General features: G+C 54.6%; 1 pseudogene; it reads right to left on the reverse strand.

The window, feature by feature from the left end:
- Window positions 1–1,145: 1,145 nt before the first annotated feature.
- The window catches only part of LOC131586321 (zinc finger protein 208-like), a 539,124-nt pseudogene continuing 520,878 nt past the window's right edge, over window positions 1,146–19,391 (reverse strand).

Consider the following 19,391-nt stretch of genomic DNA (forward strand, 5'->3'; position numbering starts at 1 on the left):
CCAGAACAAAAAAAAGGACACCTAACCCCCAACACCATGACAGGAAGCCCTGGGAGTGTCTGTGACATCCCGGCTCTTTGGCAGCCTGGGGACTCCTGGGATGTCACTGTGGAGCCCCTGGGAGTGCCTGTGACAGAGCAGTGCCTTTGCAGCCCAAGGTTCCCTGGGATGTCACGATGGAATTGCTGGGACTGCATCTGACCACACGGCTCTTCAGCATCCCCAGAAACCCCTGGGAGGTCTCTGTGGAGCCCCTGTCTCTGCCTGTAACATTTCAGCACTTGAACAGTCTGTAGACTCTTGGAATGTCCCCATGGAGCCCATCTGAGGGCCTGTAACAAATCTGATCCTTGGTAGGCAACCAACACATCTCCCTGTAGCTATGATCTGTTTCCATGGCAACCATCACAGCCCCCTGTTGCTATGGTCAGTCCCTTGGAAGCTCCATGGAGACCCCATGCCAGGGGTGGTTGCCATGGATACCAGCTCAGGCCTGGAGCCAGAGCCCATTGCCATGGCAACCATTTGCAGTCCCATCCCCAGGCTCATGGGATCACAGAGCCAGAGAATTGGCTGAGTTGGGAGGGAGCCATGGGGATCCTCCAGTCCAACTGCTGGCCCTGCACAGGACACCCCAACAATCCCAGCCTGGGCCTGGCAGCGCTGGCCAAACGCTGCTGGAGCTCAGCCAGCCCTGGAGCTGGGAGCCTTCCCTGGGGAGCCTGTTCAGTGCCCCAGCAGCCTCGGGGGAAAAACCTTTTCCTCACATCCAGCCTAAACCTGCCCGCCTCAGCTCCAGCCGCTCCCTCCACTCCTGTCCCTGGGCACCAGAGGGAAGAGGTTCCCACAGCCCCCAGCCAGGGACCCGCTCCAAAGGCTGCTGCCATGGCAACCAGGCCTGGCACCAGCTGGGATGCTCGGTTTCCATGGGCTGGGTTTCAGGAATGGCATTCCCCAATTTCCTGCTCCTGCTAAAACTGCATCGCTGCTCTCTTCCCTCCCACCTCCCATGGAAAGCAGAAAAGGCAAAGATCCCGGGCTGGGATAAGAACAATTTATTGAGAACAGCATCAAAATAAGGCACAAACAGGAACAGAAAAAATTTTGGTAACAGAAGGGATAAGACAATCTATTCACAGGGAAAACTAAAACACCACTGACTGTTTCTTCCTGGCCACGTATTTCCTCCTGCAAAGAAAGGACACCCTTCTCTGGTGACAGAGAGGGAGTCCTTTTCCTGCCCCTGGCAATGACCTGAGATGGGATTGAATATAATGACAGGGCCATGATCAGACTCTCACATTCTTTAATCTCACATCATGACATTGCCATGGGCAGGAAAAGCTACAGGTGTCTTCCCAGCATGGATCACAAGGAACATGGATCACCAGGTCTCTTCCTAACCTAGGTTCTCCAAGGGGGGATGAAGCTGGAGCAGTGCACAAAGCTCTTCCTGCGCTTGGGGCACTCACAGGGCTTCCGTTACCTGTGCCTCCGTTGGTGTTTGGTCAAGTTAGACCTGTCTGAGAAGCTCTTCCTGCACTTGGGACACTCGTAGGGCCTTTCCCCAGTGTGGATGCGTTTGTGGGTATTGAGGCTGGAGATGCAGCTGAAGCTCTTCCCACATTCCCCACACTCATAGGGCCTCTCCCCACTGTGGATGCGCCGGTGGTTGATGAGATGGGAATTTTGGTTGAAGCCCTCCCCACAGTCAGGGCAGCGGAAGGGCCTCTCATCCGTGTGAATCCGCTCGTGCCTGAGGAGAGTGGAGCTGGTCTGAAACCTCTTCCCACACTCAACACACTCGTAGGGCCTCTCCCCAGTGTGGATGCGCTGGTGGATGGTGATTTGGGATCTGATGCTGAAGCCCTTCCCACATTCCCCACACTCGTAGGCCCATTCCCCAGTGTGGATCATCTGCTGGCATATCAGGCTGTTGCTCCACCAGAAGCTCTTCCCACACTCCAAGCACTTGTAGGGCTTCTCCCCATCCTGAAGCTGCTCATGGACCACCAGCTCAGAGCCCTGGCTGGATCTTTGGCCGCCTTCCCAGCACAGGGTGGGTCTTTCCTCCTCAGAGCACCCTGGGATGGGTTTGGAGCCCCTCCTCCTGCGGGATCTCTGAAGCTTTTCCTCTCCATTGGATTCCTGCACTGTGGAGCTGCTCAGAACAGCCTCTTCCATGAGGTTCTGCCGTGGGGATCTTTCCTCCCTGGTCTCCATCCTCAGCTCCTTGTCTGGAGGAGGAAGGCCAAGGAGAGGATGGGATTTGCCTCCGTGCCAGAGGGAAGGGGAAGGAGATCCCCCCAGTGCGTCCCCGGCAGGACGGCGTTGGCAGCGGGGTTGTCCTGCAGCCGGGGGCCAGGCTGGGCTGGGAGATGGAGCAGGAGAGAGGGGAAAGGGGCACTGACTTCCTCCTCACCTGCCTGGGTGTCCTGGGGCATCTTCCTCTTCCTTGCAGCCACCTCCTCCATCCAGCCAAGATTTGGGAATGAGAAATCCTGGTTTGGGAGAAAACAATGAATGAGCACACTGACTTTGACCGTCCCTCTGTCCAAGTCCCTCTCTAGAAGTCACTGATCATTTGGGGTGTCTTAGTTTGAAAGGAAAGGTGTTTTCTAAGGAAAGGAGGAACCTCCATTAAAATAGATTAAAAATGTAGCCAACAACCCCCTCCGAATTATTATAATCTTGATATCAAAGTGATCTCAGATAAAGATATGGGAAGAGGAATAATAGTTCATTTCTAAACAAAGGAAAATGAAAATGCAGTCTTTAAAAAAAACCCAAAAAAACAAAAAAAAAAAGCAACAAAAAACCATCCCACCAACAGTGTCAGAATACAACCTGACACCCTGTTGGTCAGGGTGCTGGTAGCAGTCTGATTAAATGGTGGCTGCAGTCCTCCTGGAGTGACAGATGTGGTTCTGTTGAAGCAATGATCCCATAGAAGACTGTAACTTACCTCTGAAGTTCCAGTGCTGTAGATGGATCCGGTCTCTCCTCTGGGAATCCAGTGGAGAAAGACTGCCTGTGGTGCTCTGATGCTCTGATTATATCCAGTCAGGAATGCTTGGCTCCTCCCCCTGGCTGGAGCATCTCACAATGGGATGATGTCATTTTATCAGTCATGCAGTGAGACTCAATGGCCCATTAACAGAAGATATCCCCCTGAAGGAAGGATGGGTAGTGGAAGAGATAAAGAACACTGCCCTACCTGGTTTTAACAGCTGGCCCATTAACAGAAGACATCCCCCAGTTATGAGGGATGGGTCATAAAAGAGATAAAGAAAACTGCTCTACCAGGTTTTAACAGATGGTGAGAGAATACATACTTTTGGTTACATCTTGCATTTCAGCCCAAGACATTGGGTCCATAAAAATTTTACACCACCAAAATTCAACCCTGAAAATGCCTTCCAGGAATTCCCATTTCTCTTCTCTCCCTTTTGGTGTTCAGAGGTATCCCCCCTCTCTTAGCTCCTGAGGGTCACGTGTGTATGGGAGTCTCCTGTCTACTCGGTCCTTGCCCTGCCCAGGCTGCTGGGAGTGCCAGGAATCTAAAAAGTTCCCCCAATTCCATCTTCCCACTTAGGGATGCTGGGAGCCCCCAGCGTCCCCCCCAGGGGGAATTTTCCACTCAGCTTTGGAGTTCTTCATTCTCCAAACATTTCCCCAAATAAACCTAACCCTTCAGGATATCTGGGCCAAGCTCCCCCTCCCCGGTCACCTGTGGGATGGGGGGTGATGATCTCACAGGTGGGGGGCTGTGAATTCAGGGAGTGCTTGACCTCATGCTTCCTTCTCCTTTCTCTGATCCTCCTTTGTCCCTCCTTCAGGCTCAAGAAGCTTCTCAAGGAATCAGAAACAAAACTCCAAGTCCCTTGGAGCTTCAATCAGCCCCACTGAGGGCAGGGACTGCCAAAGGCTCCCCAGGGACTGGTGAGAGCAGATCCTGGAGGCCAGGATTGCCGGGAGCCAAAGGCTCTGAGCAGGGAACTGCAATGCTGAGCAAGCCCTGGCTGGGTTGGAGGAAGCAGAAAGGCCAAGCCCTGAGCCCAGGCCTGGCACAGCAGGGCCTGTCCCTCACGGGTGGCTCGGGGCTCTTTGTGGGGCAGTGGGATGTGAGGGGCAGCAAGGACAAATGCCATAAACCTGTGTGACACTCCAGATCCTTATGGAACCAAGGGGCCAGTGTGACACCATGGGAAGTTGTGGAACCAAGGGGATCATTGTGGCACTCTTGGGCCCATGGAACCAAGGAACCAGTGGGACACTGTGGAGCATCATGGAAACAAGAGGTCACTGTGAGCCTGCAGGGCTGTAACACCCCAGAACACTTCAATGCTGGTGGTAACCAAAGGTTCCTGTGCTTGAGTTTGGTGCACAGGAGAAACACCCACCAGATCTTCTCAAGATGGTCAGATGTAAAGAATATTCTTGGTAGGAAGGGACCCACAAGGACCATCAAGTCCAACTCTTAAGTGAATGGCCACACAAGGATTGAACCCACAACTTCGGTGATACTGGCACCATGCTCTAGCAACTGAGCTAAGATATCGAAATTTACCTGGCAAAATACAGACAATCAAGGAATGTTGGCAAAGGTTTTAATACAACATCCAATTGAACATAAAACTCTTACCATAGCATTAACTTTGCTAACTTAGCTCATTTAACCTAAAAAGTGTTAACCCTTAAGATTTTGGGTAACATTAAGATACCCAAAAAAAGTTCCAGTTACGTAGGATAAGAAGGAGAAGAAAAAGTGACCAAAAAGACAGAAGATCTACAGAAAAACACTTCCAGGATGATCCCAGTCACTCCCACTACAATCACAGTCACTCCCAGTATGATCTCTTGCACCCAGTCACCCCCACTATGGTTCCAGTCACTCCCAGATCCTCCCAGCATGATTCCAGTCATGGCCAGAGTGACTCCCTGTCACTCCCAGGGTGGGCCCAGTTGCTCTCAGTCACCTCCAGCATGGTTCCAGTCACAGCCAGCCCCTTTCCAATCACTCCCAGTATGATACCAGTTAGTTCTACTTGGACCCCAGTATGACCCCAGCATGGGCAGAGCTGCTCCTAGGATTATCCAGTGTGGTTCCAGTTGCTCCCATTTACCAGCACTGTGGTTTCACTCTCTTCCCAGTCTATCCCAGTTGCTCCTAGTCACTCCTCAGGTGCTTCCAGGATGATTCCAGCTGCTCCCAGCCACTCCCAGTCACCTTGAGTGCAGTCCCAGTTGCTGCCAGTGTGGTCCCAGTCTTGCCCAGCATGGCCCAGCTGCTCCCACTGTGATCCCAGGAGGATGCCAGTTGTCCCCAGCATGGTTCCAGTTGCTCCCTGTTCCTCCCAGTGTGAACCCAGTTGCACCCAGTTGCCCCCAGTATAGTCGCAGTCCCTCTCCAGATGATCCCAGACCTTGTCAGCATGGTCCCAGTCATGCCCAATTGCCCCCAGTGCAGACCCAGTCACTCCCAGTTGTCACCAACACAGTTCTCATTGTTCTCAGTGTGTTCCCAGTCTTCCCCAGGATGGTCACAGACACTCCCAGTATATCCCAGTTTCCCTCAGCATGTCCATAGCCATTCCCAGACACTCCCAGTAATTGCAGTGAAGTGCCTGTTATCCCAGTATGATCTCATGCCCAGTATATCCCAGTTGAGCAATCCCTGAATTCACAGCCCCCCCCATCTGTGGGATCATCACCCCCCATCCCACAGGTGACCAGGGAGGGGGAGCTCGGCCCAGATATCCTGGGGGGGTCCCTGGGTTGGGTTTTTGGCGGTGATGATTGGAGAATGAAGAAGTACAATGCTGAGTGGAAAATGCCCTTTGGGGGACATTTGAGATTCCCAGTGGCAGCTGCTGGCAGAGGCAGCCTGGAGGAGCAGAGCCCTGTGACCCCCAGGACCCCAAAGTGGGGAGCCCAGAAAGGGGAAGCGCCGCGATTTGCGGGACCCTCAACTGCCTGGAGAAGGGCAGGGGGGTCTCCATGGGCCCACTGTACCCCCAAGAATAGAATAAGGGGAGCAGGGACCCTGGGACCCCAAAAACCTCCATCATCCCTATGTGTGGGGATGGAAACAGGAGAAACATTTTAGATTCCTTGTACTCCCAGCAGCCTGGGCTGGGAAGGGACCGAGTAGATAGGGGACCCCCATACACACGTGACCCTCAGGAGCTGGGACAGGGGGGAAGCCCTGAACACCAAAAGGGAGAGAACAGAATAGGGAACTCCTGGGAGGCATTTTCAGGGCCGAATTTTGGTGGTGTAAAATTTTTATGGACCCCATGTCCTGGGTTGCAGTGCAAGATGTAACCAAAAGTATGTATTCTATCACCATCTGTTAAAACCTGGTAGAGCAGTTTTCTTTATCTCTTTCATCACCCATTCCCTCATATCTGCGGGATGTCTTCTGTTAATGGGCCAGCTGTTAAAACCAGGTGGGGCAGTGTTCTTTATCTCTTCCACCACCCATCCTCCCTCCAGGGGGATATCTTCTGTTAATGGGCCATTGAGTCTCACTGCAGGACTGATAAAATGACATCATCCCATTGTGAGATGCTCCACACAGGGGGTGGTGCCAAGCATTCCTGACTGGATATAATCTTGGAATCAGAACACCACAGGCAGTCTTTCTCCACAGGATTCCCAGAGGAGAGACTGGACCCATGTACAGCACCAGAACTTCAGAGGTAAGCTACAATCTTCTATGGGATCATTGCTTCAACAGAACCACATCTGTCACTCCAGGAGGACTGCAGCCACCATTTAATCAGACTGCTACCAACGCCCTGACCAACAGGGTGTCAGGTTGTATTCTGACTTTCTCAGAGTGTTGTTTTTTTGTTGTTTTTCTTTTTTACTGCTGAATTTTCATTTTCCTTTCTTTAGTAAAGAATTGTTATTCCTATATATTTAGCTGAGAGGGCTTTCATATCAAGATTCTAATAATTTGGAGGGGGTTGTTGCTTACATTTTTATCAATTTCAATGGAGGCTTCTGCCTTCCTTAGCAAACACCTTTCCTTTCAAACCAAGACACACCAGATGCCCTGGTGACTTCTAGAGAGGGACTGGGACAGAGGGACCTTCAAACTCAATGTGCTCATTCCTTGTTTTCTCCCAAACCAGGATTTCCCAATCCCAGACCTGGAGGCTGGATGGAGAAGGAGGCTGCGAGGAAGAGGAAGATGCTCCAGGACACCCAGGCAGGTGAGGAGGAAGTCAGTGCCCCTTTCCCCCTCTCTCCTGCTCCATCTCCCAGCCCAGCATGGCCCCCGGCTGCAGGACAACCCCGCTGCCAACACCGTCCTGCCGGGGACGCACTGGGGGGGATCTCCTTCCCCTTCCCTCTGGCACGGAGGTAAATCCCATCCTCTCCTTGTCCTTCCACCTCCAGACAAGGAGCTGAGGATGGAGACCAGGGAGGACAAATCCCCACAGCAGAACCTCGTGGAAGAGGCTGTTCTGAGCAGCTCCACAGTGCAGGAATCCAACGGGGAGGAAAATCCCCAGAGATCCCGCAGGAGGAGGGGCTCCCAACCCAGCCCAGGGTGCTCTGAGGAGGAAATACCCACCCTGTGCCAGGAAGGCGGCCAGAGATCCAGCCAAGGCTCTGAGCTGGTGGTCCATGAGCAGCTTCAAGATGGGGAGAAGCCCTACAAGTGCTTGGAGTGTGGGAAGAGCTTCAGCCGGAGCACCAAACTGCTCCACCACCGGATGATCCACACTGGGGAATGGGCCTACAAGTGTGAGCAATGTGGGAAGGGCTTCAGCTTCAACTCCCAACTCATCACACATCAGCGCATCCACACTGGGGAGAGGCCCTACGAGTGTCCTGAGTGTGGGAAGAGGTTTCGGATCAGCTCCAATCTCCTCCAGCACCAGCGGATTCACACGGATGAGAGGCCCTTCCGCTGCCCTGACTGTGGGGAGGGCTTCAAGAGAAACTCCCACCTCATCACCCACCGGCGCATCCACACTGGGGAGAGGCCCTACGAGTGTCCCCAGTGTGGGAAGAGCTTCAGCCACAGCTCCAGCCTGATCTGCCACCAGAGGATCCACACTGGGGAACGGCCCTATGAGTGTCGGGAGTGTGGGATGACCTTCAGATGGAGGTCCCAACTGACCATCCACCAGATGATCCACACTGGGGAATGGGCCTACAAGTGTGAGCAATGTGGGAAGGGCTTCAGCTTCAACTCCCAACTCATCACACATCAGCGCATCCACACTGGGGAGAGGCCCTACGAGTGTCCTGAGTGTGGGAAGAGGTTTCAGACCAGCTCTACTCTCCTCCTGCACCAGCAGATTCACACGGATGAGAGGCCCTTCCGCTGCCCTGACTGTGGGGATGGCTTCAAGCGAAACTCCAACCTCATCACCCACCAGCGCATCCACACTGGGGAGAGGCCCTACGAGTGTCCCCAGTGTGGGAAGAGCTTCACCCAGAGCTCTACCTTGACCCGACACCAACGGAGGCACCGGTAAGGGAAGCCCTGCAAGTGCCCCAAGTGCAGGAAGAGCTTCATGTTCTGCTCCAGCTCCATCCCCCATCAGAGGACCCACATTGGGCAGAGCTCTGATGACCCACGTTCCCAGTGATCTGTGTTGGGAACACACTGGGCTGGAGGTCATGTTATTTTGGTTTCAATTATCTTTTGATTCATCTTCATCCCTTTAAAACCAACAAATAGTGGTAAAAATCAACAAATTCATCAAAGGCATCTAAAACCTCACATTTTACTAGTGCTTCAAGGGAATCTGGGAGATACTTGGGAGTTGGAGGTTGTGGGGTTATTTGGTGGAGTTGTCTCCATTTCTTGGCACTCAAAGAGACGAGAGAGTTTGATCTGTCACCTCAAAACCACTCTATGCCACTGAAACCTACTCAGTCCCTCTCCAAAATTATTAAATTCCACAGCCCCTCAGGATGTGATGCCTCATGTTTTAGCTTTCATATTTTTCATATTCTCCACTGCCTAGATTTGTAGTTTTGAGCTTCCTATTAAGTGTTAGTGAGCCCTCTTCACATAGTAAGTAGACAAAACAATTCCTTTTCTAGCTTGATACCAAGGACAGTTGTTAGAAGTTTCAGGCCCAAAAGCATAAACAAGGGTGGACTGAAGAGAGAAAACAAGAAGGATGGGACTTGATCATCTGAAGCTGTAACTGGACAATGAACCCAAATATGCAGATTGACCTCAGCTTATAAAAATGTGAGACCTTGTGATCACTTGTCCATTTTTGTGACCATTTCTGGTCTATCTTGGCTGTAGCCCTGGCCTGGCTCTTGTACTGCCCATGGTGTATTTAAATTCTTCTAATAAACTTTATTCTTGACTCTGTCCAGCCTCTGTTCTAGGTCAGCCTTCTGAAGGCATCAGGTGGAATGGGGTTGGAAGGGGATTGGGTGAAGTGGGATGCAAATCAGGAGGGGTGAGATGGGCACTGGGGGGGGCAGGATGGATGGGATGGAGTTTGGGAGGTGTGAAATGGGGGAAATAGGGATTAGGAAGGGGTCTTGATGTCCAGCAGGGATGGGGTGGGTTGAGGTTGGGACTGGGGAGGTGAGGTGGGGTCTGCAATGAGACAGCCAAAGTTTGGGGATGATGAAGGGAGGGGGAGCCCATTACCGAGTGAGTTTTTGTGTGTGAGGTGCCCCTGCCCAGGGAGGCAAGGATTTAGTTTCAAATTAATATTGTTAAAGTGAGAAGTGTGGGCAAGAGGGAATTCCATCCCTCTGCCTCAGAGGATGGGCCCTGCAAGCCCAGGGAGAAACTCCACCCTGGACCCCTCATGGGGTGGCAGCCCAGGGATTTCTGATTGGGTTTGGGCCCCTGGGGTTTCTCCCTTGCTGTGTTCCCAGTGGTCCCTGACCTTGAACTCCACCCTGGTTCTCAAACCCCATCTCCCTGCCTGTGTTTGGGGCTGTCTCTGGATCTGAGTTTGTTCCTGAGCTGAATAAATGTTTTCCTGAGCAGAATCCCATCTCGTTGGTGTCCCATGCCTGTTCCTGCTAGCTGTGGCCTCCCTGGCCATGATCATGTGGCCCCGGAATGCAAGACCACAAAAAATCAAGACCCCCCCCGAGACCTCAAAAAATCCCAAATTCCCTAAAATTTGCCCAAATCCCCCCAAATTCCCTTAATTTTTCTAAAGTAGCCTTTTTGTCCCCCTCCAGGACCAGGTGCCTTCGCTGGATCTTGAGGACACCCCCAGGAATTTGGAGGGAGTCTCTTCTCCCCTGCCACCCTCAAAAACCCACAGCTTTTGGGAAAAAAAATTCCCCCAAATCCCTTGGATTCAAGGGGGAGTTCCCCATTTTTGACACATTTTTTGGGGGTTCCTCCCCAGATTTTTCAGGTTTTTTGCCTCTGCTATTTATTTAATGGTTTTAGCATTTTTCAAAATGAGCTTTATTGTGGTGGTTCCCCCAATTTTTTTAGCTATCCCTCAATTTTTTTCTGGGGGTTCGACCCCTTCCGCAATTTTACCTTCGTCCTCCTCCCCCCAAATTGGGGTGAGGGTGTCTTTTTTTTCTGTTTTTTTTATTTTTTACCTTTTTCCCTTTTTTTTTTTTTTTTTCTTTTTTCCTCTTTTTTATTTATGTGCACTTAATTTGGGGGGCTGAGGGGCAGGAATTTTGAGGAGCAGTTGTTTGGGGGGTGCTGGAAAAGTTGGGAAGACCCCCTCTCTCCAAAAGAATGTGAAAAATCCTGAGAATTCTGGGATTTCCCCCCCTACACCCCTGCCCAAGGTGTGAAAAATGTGAAATAAAAATATACATTTTCAGCTTTTTTGTTTATTCTTGGGGAGGGAGTTGTGATTTTGGGGGGGGTTTTGAAGAGGGGTTGGTATTTTTTTGGGAGGTTCTCCCAGTTTTTGGGGGGAATTTGGGAGGAATTTGGGGGTTTGGAGGGAAATTTGGGGTTTTGGGGGGAAACTTCAGGGGTCCTGGGAGGAATTTTGGGGCTTTAGGGCAGGAATTTTAGGATTTTTTTGTAACATTTGGGTGCTTGGGGGAGAAATTTGGGGTTTTGGGCAGAACTCTGGGTTTTTTAGCAGGAGGATTCGGGGTTTTGGGGAAAAAAACTGGGTTGGGGGGGGGGAAATTTGGGGGTTTTGGGGGGGGGAATTTGGAGTCCAGAGGGGAATTTTGGGGAGAGGGGATTTGGTTGCTTAGGGGCACCCCCCTGTATTTTTGGGGAGGTATTTGGGAGACTTGGGGGAGAAAATTTTGGTGATTTGAGGTGTAATTTGAGAATCTTGAGGGGGGATTTGGGATTTTGGGAGCATTTGGTGGTTTTGGGGGGAAAATTTGGGGGGGTGGGGAGAATTTTGGGGATTTGAAGGAATTTGGGGAGTTTGGGAGGAAATTTGAAATTTTGGGGGAAATTTGGAGTCTTGTGGGGGGGATTTTGAGTCTTGGGAGGATTTGGGACTTTTGGGGGGATATGGGGGGTTTGGGGTTTTTAGGGGGATTTGGGAGAAATTTTGGGATTTTGGGGGAGAAATTTGCTGGTTTTGGGGGGAAATTCTGGGGTCCCAGGGGTGTTCTGATTGTGGGAGGGGGATTTGGGGAGGATTTTTTGGGTTTTGGGGGAATTTCCATTGATGGGGAGGGGCATTTTGGGGAGGCGTCCTGAATTTGGAGAGGGGTCTCAGGGGGGGATTCCTGATTTTGGGGTGGGGTTTGGGTTGGATTTGGGGGGATTTTCCAGTGATGGGGAGGCATCTCAGGGGGGGGATTTGAGGAGAGGTCTCATCAGGGCACCATCCTGAGCTGGAAGTGGGGGGGGATGTTGGGAGTGGAATCTGGGGAGGATCTGGGGGGAGATTTTCCAGCCATGGGGGAGGGTCCCGATCCTGGGGCAGTTCCTGAATTTGGGGAGCAGTCTGGAATTTGGGGGGGTCTCATTGGGGCAGCAGGAGGGGCTGGAAGCGGGGCACGATGTTGGCGAAGCCGCTCTCCAGGGGGGCCGTGAGCAGCTCCTCGGGGGGTGCCGGGGGTCGCGGCCGCAGGCGCTGCAGCAGCGAGGTCAGGAACAGGAACAGCTCTGCCCGCGCCAGCGCCTCCCCCAGGCACAGCCACTGCCCTGTGGGGAGGGGGCGTCAGCACCGCCCCACCCCAAAGGGTCAGGGGTCCCAAAAGGGTCTGGGGATCTCTAGAGGGTCCGAGGGTCCCAAAAGGGGTGGGGGTCCCAAAAGGGCTGAGAGTCTCTAGAGGGGCTGGGGTCCCAAAGGGGCTGGGGGTTTCAGGGATTGGGGATTCCAAAAGGGCCGAGGGGATTCCAAGGGGTCTGGGGACTTTGGGGGCTATGGGATCCCAAAAGGGTCTGGGGTCCCAAAAGGGTCTGGGCTACCCCAAAAAGGGTCTGGGGGGTCCCTAAAGGGTCTGGGAGGTTTGGGATTGGGGTCCAAAAATGGTCTGGGGGTTTCAGGGGTGGAGGTCCGAAATGGGTCTGGGGTCCCCACCCCGAGGAATTTTGGGATTCCAAAAGAATGTAGGGCCCCACCACAAAGGAATTTGGGGATTTTTGGGATTCCAGAAGGATTTCGGACCCCACCCCAACAATTTATGGGATTTTTGGGGCGCCCACTGGCCGAGAAGGGCACAAAGGCCTCGTTGCGCTGGAACTGACCCTGCTCATCCAGGAAGTTCCCAGGGTCAAATTTTGGGGGTTTTTGAAGGATTTGGGGTTGTATAGGACCGAGCTCAGCAGGGGGTAAATGTCTGTGTCCTGTGGGGTCAGGTGTGGGGTCATTTGGGGTCATTTGGGGTCAGGTGAGGCGTCAGAGGGGTCCTTTAGAGTAATTTGGGGTTATTTGTGGTGATTTGGGGTCATTGGTGTCATTTGGGGTTACTAGGGTGTAAGAGACAGTCTGAAGATTCCCTCATCTGCCCCACAACCATTGCAAGAACAGAGACCGAGACCCTGAAGACTCCAAGGGACTTTGTGCAGGGGTTCTGGCCTGGTTGAGGTGGAAGCTTGCCAGGTGATGGTTTGCAGGTGTGCTTGTTGTGCTCTCAAGGTACACTGCCTTCATTCCTGCTGCTGAGCAGGGACTTGTAAGGAGCGGCCTGTTCTGTACCTTACACCTGCTTCCCAGAGCAAGGGGGCTCATCACAACAGCCGAGGAATTTCCCCACCTCTTGGCCAGCTGCCCCTTGCTTTGAAACAGACTGTAAAAATGACTTTTCCAAGTTACTTTCTTCAAGAGAGATCTCCCCATGGAAGAAGACACTGGCGACCCTGTCTTGTCCACTGGTAGCTATAACCCCCCTCTTTTATTCTCTTTGCATTTTGCCTCTTTATCCCTCTCTCCATCTCTCTCTCCCTCTCCTCTATCACATAACCCTTGTTGCTGGCACTAAAATAAAGGTGCATTAGTGCTGTTGTGATTTAAACTGAAATCCCCTGGTGTCCTTTTTGCACTCTGAGATCAAACGAACCTCTCACAACTCCCACTTGTGTTAGGGGATCGTGACACTCGGGAGTGGGATGACCCAAGGTGTGGCTTAGAGCAAATGCTCCACGGCACAAGGATATTGGTAGGCACATGGTGGAGACAAGGATGAGGAGGAGACCTCCAGTATGGGTTCCAAAGGCTTTTACTCGGCAAAAATATATACTCTGCTCAGTTTTGGGAGCTTGTCTTACAGCAGCTAGAGAAACTTGCTTTAAGCAAAAAGGTGAGGAAAGAACTAGAATGGACTCCTTTCAAAACCCAGTTAAAATTTTGCAAAAACAATTAGATGAAGAAAGGAATGAGATCCATCTCTTGCCAGTGGCCTGAAGAGAGGAATGGGTTAAAAATTCAAAGAATGCTTACTCACCAAAGAAACAGTGGAGAGGGAAACCCCTCTCATTAATCAAATTTACCCTCAAAAAGAACTAACTGATGAAAAATTGTGGGGAGCACTGCTGTCCTAGCTTGAAACCTTTAATTAAAACAGAATATAATCATATCAATGATGAAGATCTTGATTTGCATACAACCACTAAAGAAATCCCGTACACTGCTGCTGAATTGGCTGAGCTGAAAAAGGAGCACGGGCGTCTCCCTCACGAGTCAGAGACAGAACACATACTGCATCTCTCACCGGAGGAGATCAGATTTGACTGACAGAACAAGAAGCCAGTGGGTACTGGGGACATGGGGTCTTCTCAACAGCAGGAGACAGATGTAACCCGTGGTCCCTAACTCAGCACGCAGCTCATTGGGCAGCAGGGCTTCATCCATTGGAAAGGGGAGACCCTGTAGCTATAGTTGGTACTCCTGACCAACTACTGGAAGACATGCACAAAGCTGCCTGCTTGCAAATGATATATGACAGAAAATTAACTACTGGCTATGAATCACCAATGCAATTACCTGTGAAATGATGACCCCTTTAATTCGAAGCCTTCCAGAATCACATAAACCTACAGCAATTTTCCTTCAAAAAACCATAGCAGCTAGAACTCCTGTTTTTGGCACTAAAATAAAAGTGCACTATTGCTGTGATTTAAACTGAAATCCCTTTGTGTCCTTTTGCACTGTGAGATCAAACGAATCTCTCATGACTCCCGCCGGTGTTAGCGGATCATGACAGAGCCCTCAGCAATCCAGGCAGCAACACAGGCAGCAGGACACAGATGGCACTTCCTGGCTGGGACAGGGCTTGTGGCTTCAGCAGAACCACCAAAGGCCAAGGGGCTTCTGGCCATTTTCCCTGCACCACTGCATGCCTGGGCAGCTTGCAGAGCACAAACCCCCTTTTCCCCCTCTTCCCCTATGCCCCACACACCCTGGGCAGCAAAAGAAAGGTCCTGGGAGTCTGACTATTATAACATATCCTATATTATTTACATACTAAAGCAAAACAAAAAAGAAAAGAACAATCTTTGAAGGAAACAAAGTCCCTGCTGGCTGCTGATGTGGCCCCAGCAGACACAGCCTCCCAGATCAGCTCTCAGCAGAGCTCCAGCAGCGCAGCCAGCTGAGGCCCGACAGACGAGGCCGTGACCTCCATGCCCTGTGGAGCTGATCTCGCAGCCTCTGGAAGGTGGATATCGGAGCGTGGTCTCCTGCCCTGAGAAGGCACAAAGTCTGAAGCGCCAGGCTTCCAACCTCCAGGCTGCTGTCACATGCTGTGTCTTCAAGGGCTGGAAGAGAGACGGACAGAGCCACGGTCAGATCCCAGACCTGCGGGGGCCCACGGAGAGCCCCCTGCCAGGGCCATCCCAGCCGGCTCTTGCCATGGCCAGCAGGGAGCAGGGACCGAGGGGATCAGCCCGAAGCTGCGGCCACGAATGCCCCACGTGCCCCTGAAATCTCGGTGTGCTCTGCCCACACCGCCCCTCATCCACACAGGGAGCAGAGCCCTCCACAGCCAGGCCAGGGCTTGCAGCTCCCCCCGACAGCCCCGCTGACAGCCCGCTGCCCTCACTCACCCTCACAAATGAGCAGCATCTCTTTCTTCTGCCCCCTCAGGTGCTGCCCGGCCATCCCTGGGAACACAGAGCCTGTCAGGGCCCCGGCGGCACAGCTCCCTGCCAGCGGCGCTGCCAGCCCTGTGGCCACACGGCCTCCCGCCCCGGCAGGGCTCAGCCCGGGCCCTTGCCGCATCCTGACTCAGCCCAAGGGCACGGCTGCCAGAGGCCGGCAGCAGCCCCGAGGGCAGCCGGGGCTCCAGGGCGCCGGGCCCGGGTGCCGCTGCCGGGGCAGCAGCTGGGGCCGGGGCCGAGCTGCGGCGGGGCGGGGAGGGAGCCCGGGTTCGTGGCTCACCGATGAACCTGATGGCCGCCTCTCGCAGGGTGTCCTGTGGGCTCTGCAGGTACGGCAGGGCCCGGCGCAGCTGCTCGGCCGCTCGCTTCCTGTCCTGTGCCAGCTGGAGAGAGCGGCAGGAGGGAAGGGTTGGTGCGGGCTCTGCCCCTCGGTCGGGCACTGCCTGCGGCCAGCCCCGGCCTCCCGTGCCCGCCCAGCCCTGAGGCCCGGCCAGCAGCCTCTGGCGCCGGGCTCTGGAGGGGGCAGAGGGCCGGCTGCTGCCCGGGGAGCCGCGGTGCCGCCCTGCCCGACAGGCCAGCTGGGCCGGGGCTCCATGGGCACACGGCTCGGGGCCACAGGGGGCTGGAGTAGAGCCCGCGGGGCCCAGGGAAGGGAGCAGCGTGTGGGGCACAGGCTGGCGCCCCTGGGTGCGGCACTGGGCAGGGCACAGCTGCCAGCCACACACACTGAGCTTCTCCAGCCTGGGGCTGGGGCTTCCAGCCCGCCCTTACCAGGCCCTCGCCGAACCTCCAGCTCTGATCCACCCGCAGCATCTGCTGGAGATCCTTCCTCTTCAGGAATCGGGCGGAACAGAGCAGCGTTTCCCGGGAGGCCTGGAGAGCAGCAGAGACCCAGAGATGGCACCACAGCCCAGGGCGCAGGACCCATGTCCCCGGACCAAGAGCAGGAGGGAGCTGCAGCCTGCGAGGCAGCAGAGCAGGAGGCACTGAGCGCCCTGCCAGGGAGCCACAGCAGCTGCCAAGTCCTCACATCAACCACGCGCTGGTTCTCGTCATGGCAGTGCAAGGAGAGTGGGAGCAGACTCTGCTGCACGTGGGACTTCAGGGCCTTTTTTCCCTCCTTTGGCAATAAATCCATCATCTCTTGAAAGATGAACATGGAGCACAGCTGCACCTGGCTATCATCCTGTAGGAAAGGAAGAAATAAAGACGTCAGCATCAGCTGCTTCAGGCCCACCTGGGCACAGCCTGAAAATGCACAGGGCACAGTGCCTAGGCAGCAGCCAGCGGCCATGGCTGGAGACACAGAGCCTTACATTGTCGAAGAGCGGCAGGAGCGCCTCAGCCAGCTGCAGGCCGAGGGGGATGGTTATCGGGCCAGCGTTGTACAGGAACAAACGGCTGAGGAGAGCGATGCTCATCCCAAGCACATCGCTGTCATCTTCCCACAGGAGCTCCACGAGCCTTTCATGCAGGCTCCACATTCTTTTAGCCTGTGTGGAACACAAGTGTGTGAAATGCCACCCTGCTGCCACAGGGCCCAGAGGCCAAAGGCCTGTGCCAAAGCCCTGGGGCAGAAGGCAAGAGGCAGGAGGCAGGAGAGCTGGCAGCAGCTGCCTCAGTGGCCAAAGGCCAGCCAAGCGCAAGCCACTGCCTTCCCCAGCCCCACGCCGGCAGCCGCTGCCCCCTTCTCACCATGGAGGAATTCTTGCCGAGCACCACAAGGCCTCTGAGTGCCAAGCGACGCCTCTCCCTGCACTCGCTCTGCAGTTTGTTTGATGTGATCTCCAGGACGCTGTCACGGTATTCACTCGAGTCCAGGCACTCCAACATCTGAAGAGCACAGGCCGGTGATGGGGCAGCACCGCACGGGGCTGGGCCCAGGCAGCAGCACAGGGCGTGGGCACCGTCCCGGGCGGCTGCGGCACCGAGAGGGCAGAGAGCTGGGAGACAGCTCAGCGAGGCAGCGCTGGCCTTCAGGCTCACCTCCACAAGGAATGCCATGGCGGCCAAATCCCCGTGTGCCATGTCTTTGCTGAGCAGCCCGAGCAGGTAGAATGCAATCGCAGAACACAAGGGTAGGGACACGTGACGCGTTGCTCTGACGGGAGGAAAAAGGAACCAAGACCCTGAGCCAGCGGGACAAACCTCTCCATGGACTGACTCACAGGAGGAGCTTGGCCCTTCTCCACCACCCTGCAAGGGGACCCAGGCCCTTTGGGAGGCAGCTGCTCTTGGGCACCCTCCTCTCCCAGGCTTTTGCAGTGTCCTTGGCCATCCCTTGGTGACAAGGCCCTCTGGCCCATGACCACGGGGACTGTGTGGGGCACCCCAGGCACAGGGCACAAACGCTGTTTGGGGGCAGCTCACCTGGCCAGCACAGCCACGGCACAGTGGTGCGTGCCAGCACAGAGCAGCGTGTCCCAGCCACACTCGTCTTCCACTGCCGCCACCGCATCCTCATAGTGCAGTCGGCAGAGCAGGGCCTTCAGGGTCTGCACTGCAAACCTGTGTGCACAGCAAAGCCCAGGTGATGCTGCGAGCACGGGCTCCTGCCCTGGGGACATGGCAGGGACAGGAGGACTGGCATGGAGCACCTGTTGGGGCTGATGGCAAGGCCGTGTTGCTCCTGGCATCTCTTCCAGAAGGTATCGACCTCCTCTGGCATATCCAGTGTGCTGAAGAGCACTTGCAAGAGCAGATGCACCAAGAGGCGGGGGAAATACACTGCCACTGCATGTGGGACACAGGGCAGCTGCAGCATCTTCCACATCACCACAGTTGCCTGCGAAGGACAGAGCAGCCCGAGTCAGCGCTCAGTGCCCAGGTGTCCATGTGGCAGGGCCTGAGCGTGGGAGGGAGAGGCCAGTGGAGATGTAGGGACAGCAGCCAGCCTGGTGGCCCTGGAGCTGCTCCTAGGCCAGGTTTGAGCCCAGTGCCTGAGGCAGGGAGATGCCATGGGAGGAGGGAGGATGGAGACCTGAGGGAGAGGTGACCTTGGGGTGAGCAAAGGTCAGTTGCAGAAACTCACAGCCAGGGCAGGGACAGCCGTGTGGTCCCCATCGGAGGTGCACGTGCTGTGCTCTGGCCAGTTGCCCAGCACATCCAGGAGTATCAGCATGGCCGGCTCTGCAGCCCTGCACGAGCACATGATGCTCTTCCACATGGTGGTAGCAGCTCTGTGGGGTCAGAGTTCTGTGTCAGGGGGGTCTGGGACACATCACCGTGGCCTGGGCAGCAGCAGGGAGCTGAACTGGCTGCCAGCCCTGCCTCTGCCCCCTGCCCCTCAGTGGCAGCCCAGCCCTGTGGGGACTGGCCCCTGAGGGCAGCAGGCTCGGGGGCTGCTGTGCCAGGGCTGACAAAGGGAGGAGCCACAGGGCCCTGGAATCCTCTGTTTGTCAGACACCTGGGCCAGGCTGTGCAGGGTGATGCCCTGAGCCCTCTGGGCACGTGGGCCCTGTACCTGTCACACGATGGGGCCACACGCAGGAGAGCCATCACCACGTCAGCAGGCTGTGCCTCTGTCAGATCCAGAAGGGGCCTGCACAGATTGTACTCAGGAAACTCATTAGCCTCGAGCCACTGGTGGATGTACCTCACCATGCTGGGCACCTGGAGAAGGCACAGGGAAACTTGGAAAGCTGCCAGCGGGAGTAATGTGCCCAGCTTCCCAGAGAAGTGCTTCCCTTCCCACCACACTGCCACGGCCTCAAAGGCTCACAGTGAGCAGCTGGCGTGGCCAAGCAATTCCTGGGAGGATGGAAGCCAGGCCACAGGCTGCTTACTTGCTTTGGACTGGAAGGACCCTCCTCCACAAGCATGTCCAGCAGGGCAGCACAGGTCTTGGTTTTGAAGATGGGAGAGTATGCTCTGACCACAGTGCCCA

The sequence above is a fragment of the Poecile atricapillus genome, chromosome 19, assembly GCF_030490865.1.
Source record: "Poecile atricapillus isolate bPoeAtr1 chromosome 19, bPoeAtr1.hap1, whole genome shotgun sequence".
NCBI lineage: Eukaryota > Metazoa > Chordata > Aves > Passeriformes > Paridae > Poecile > Poecile atricapillus.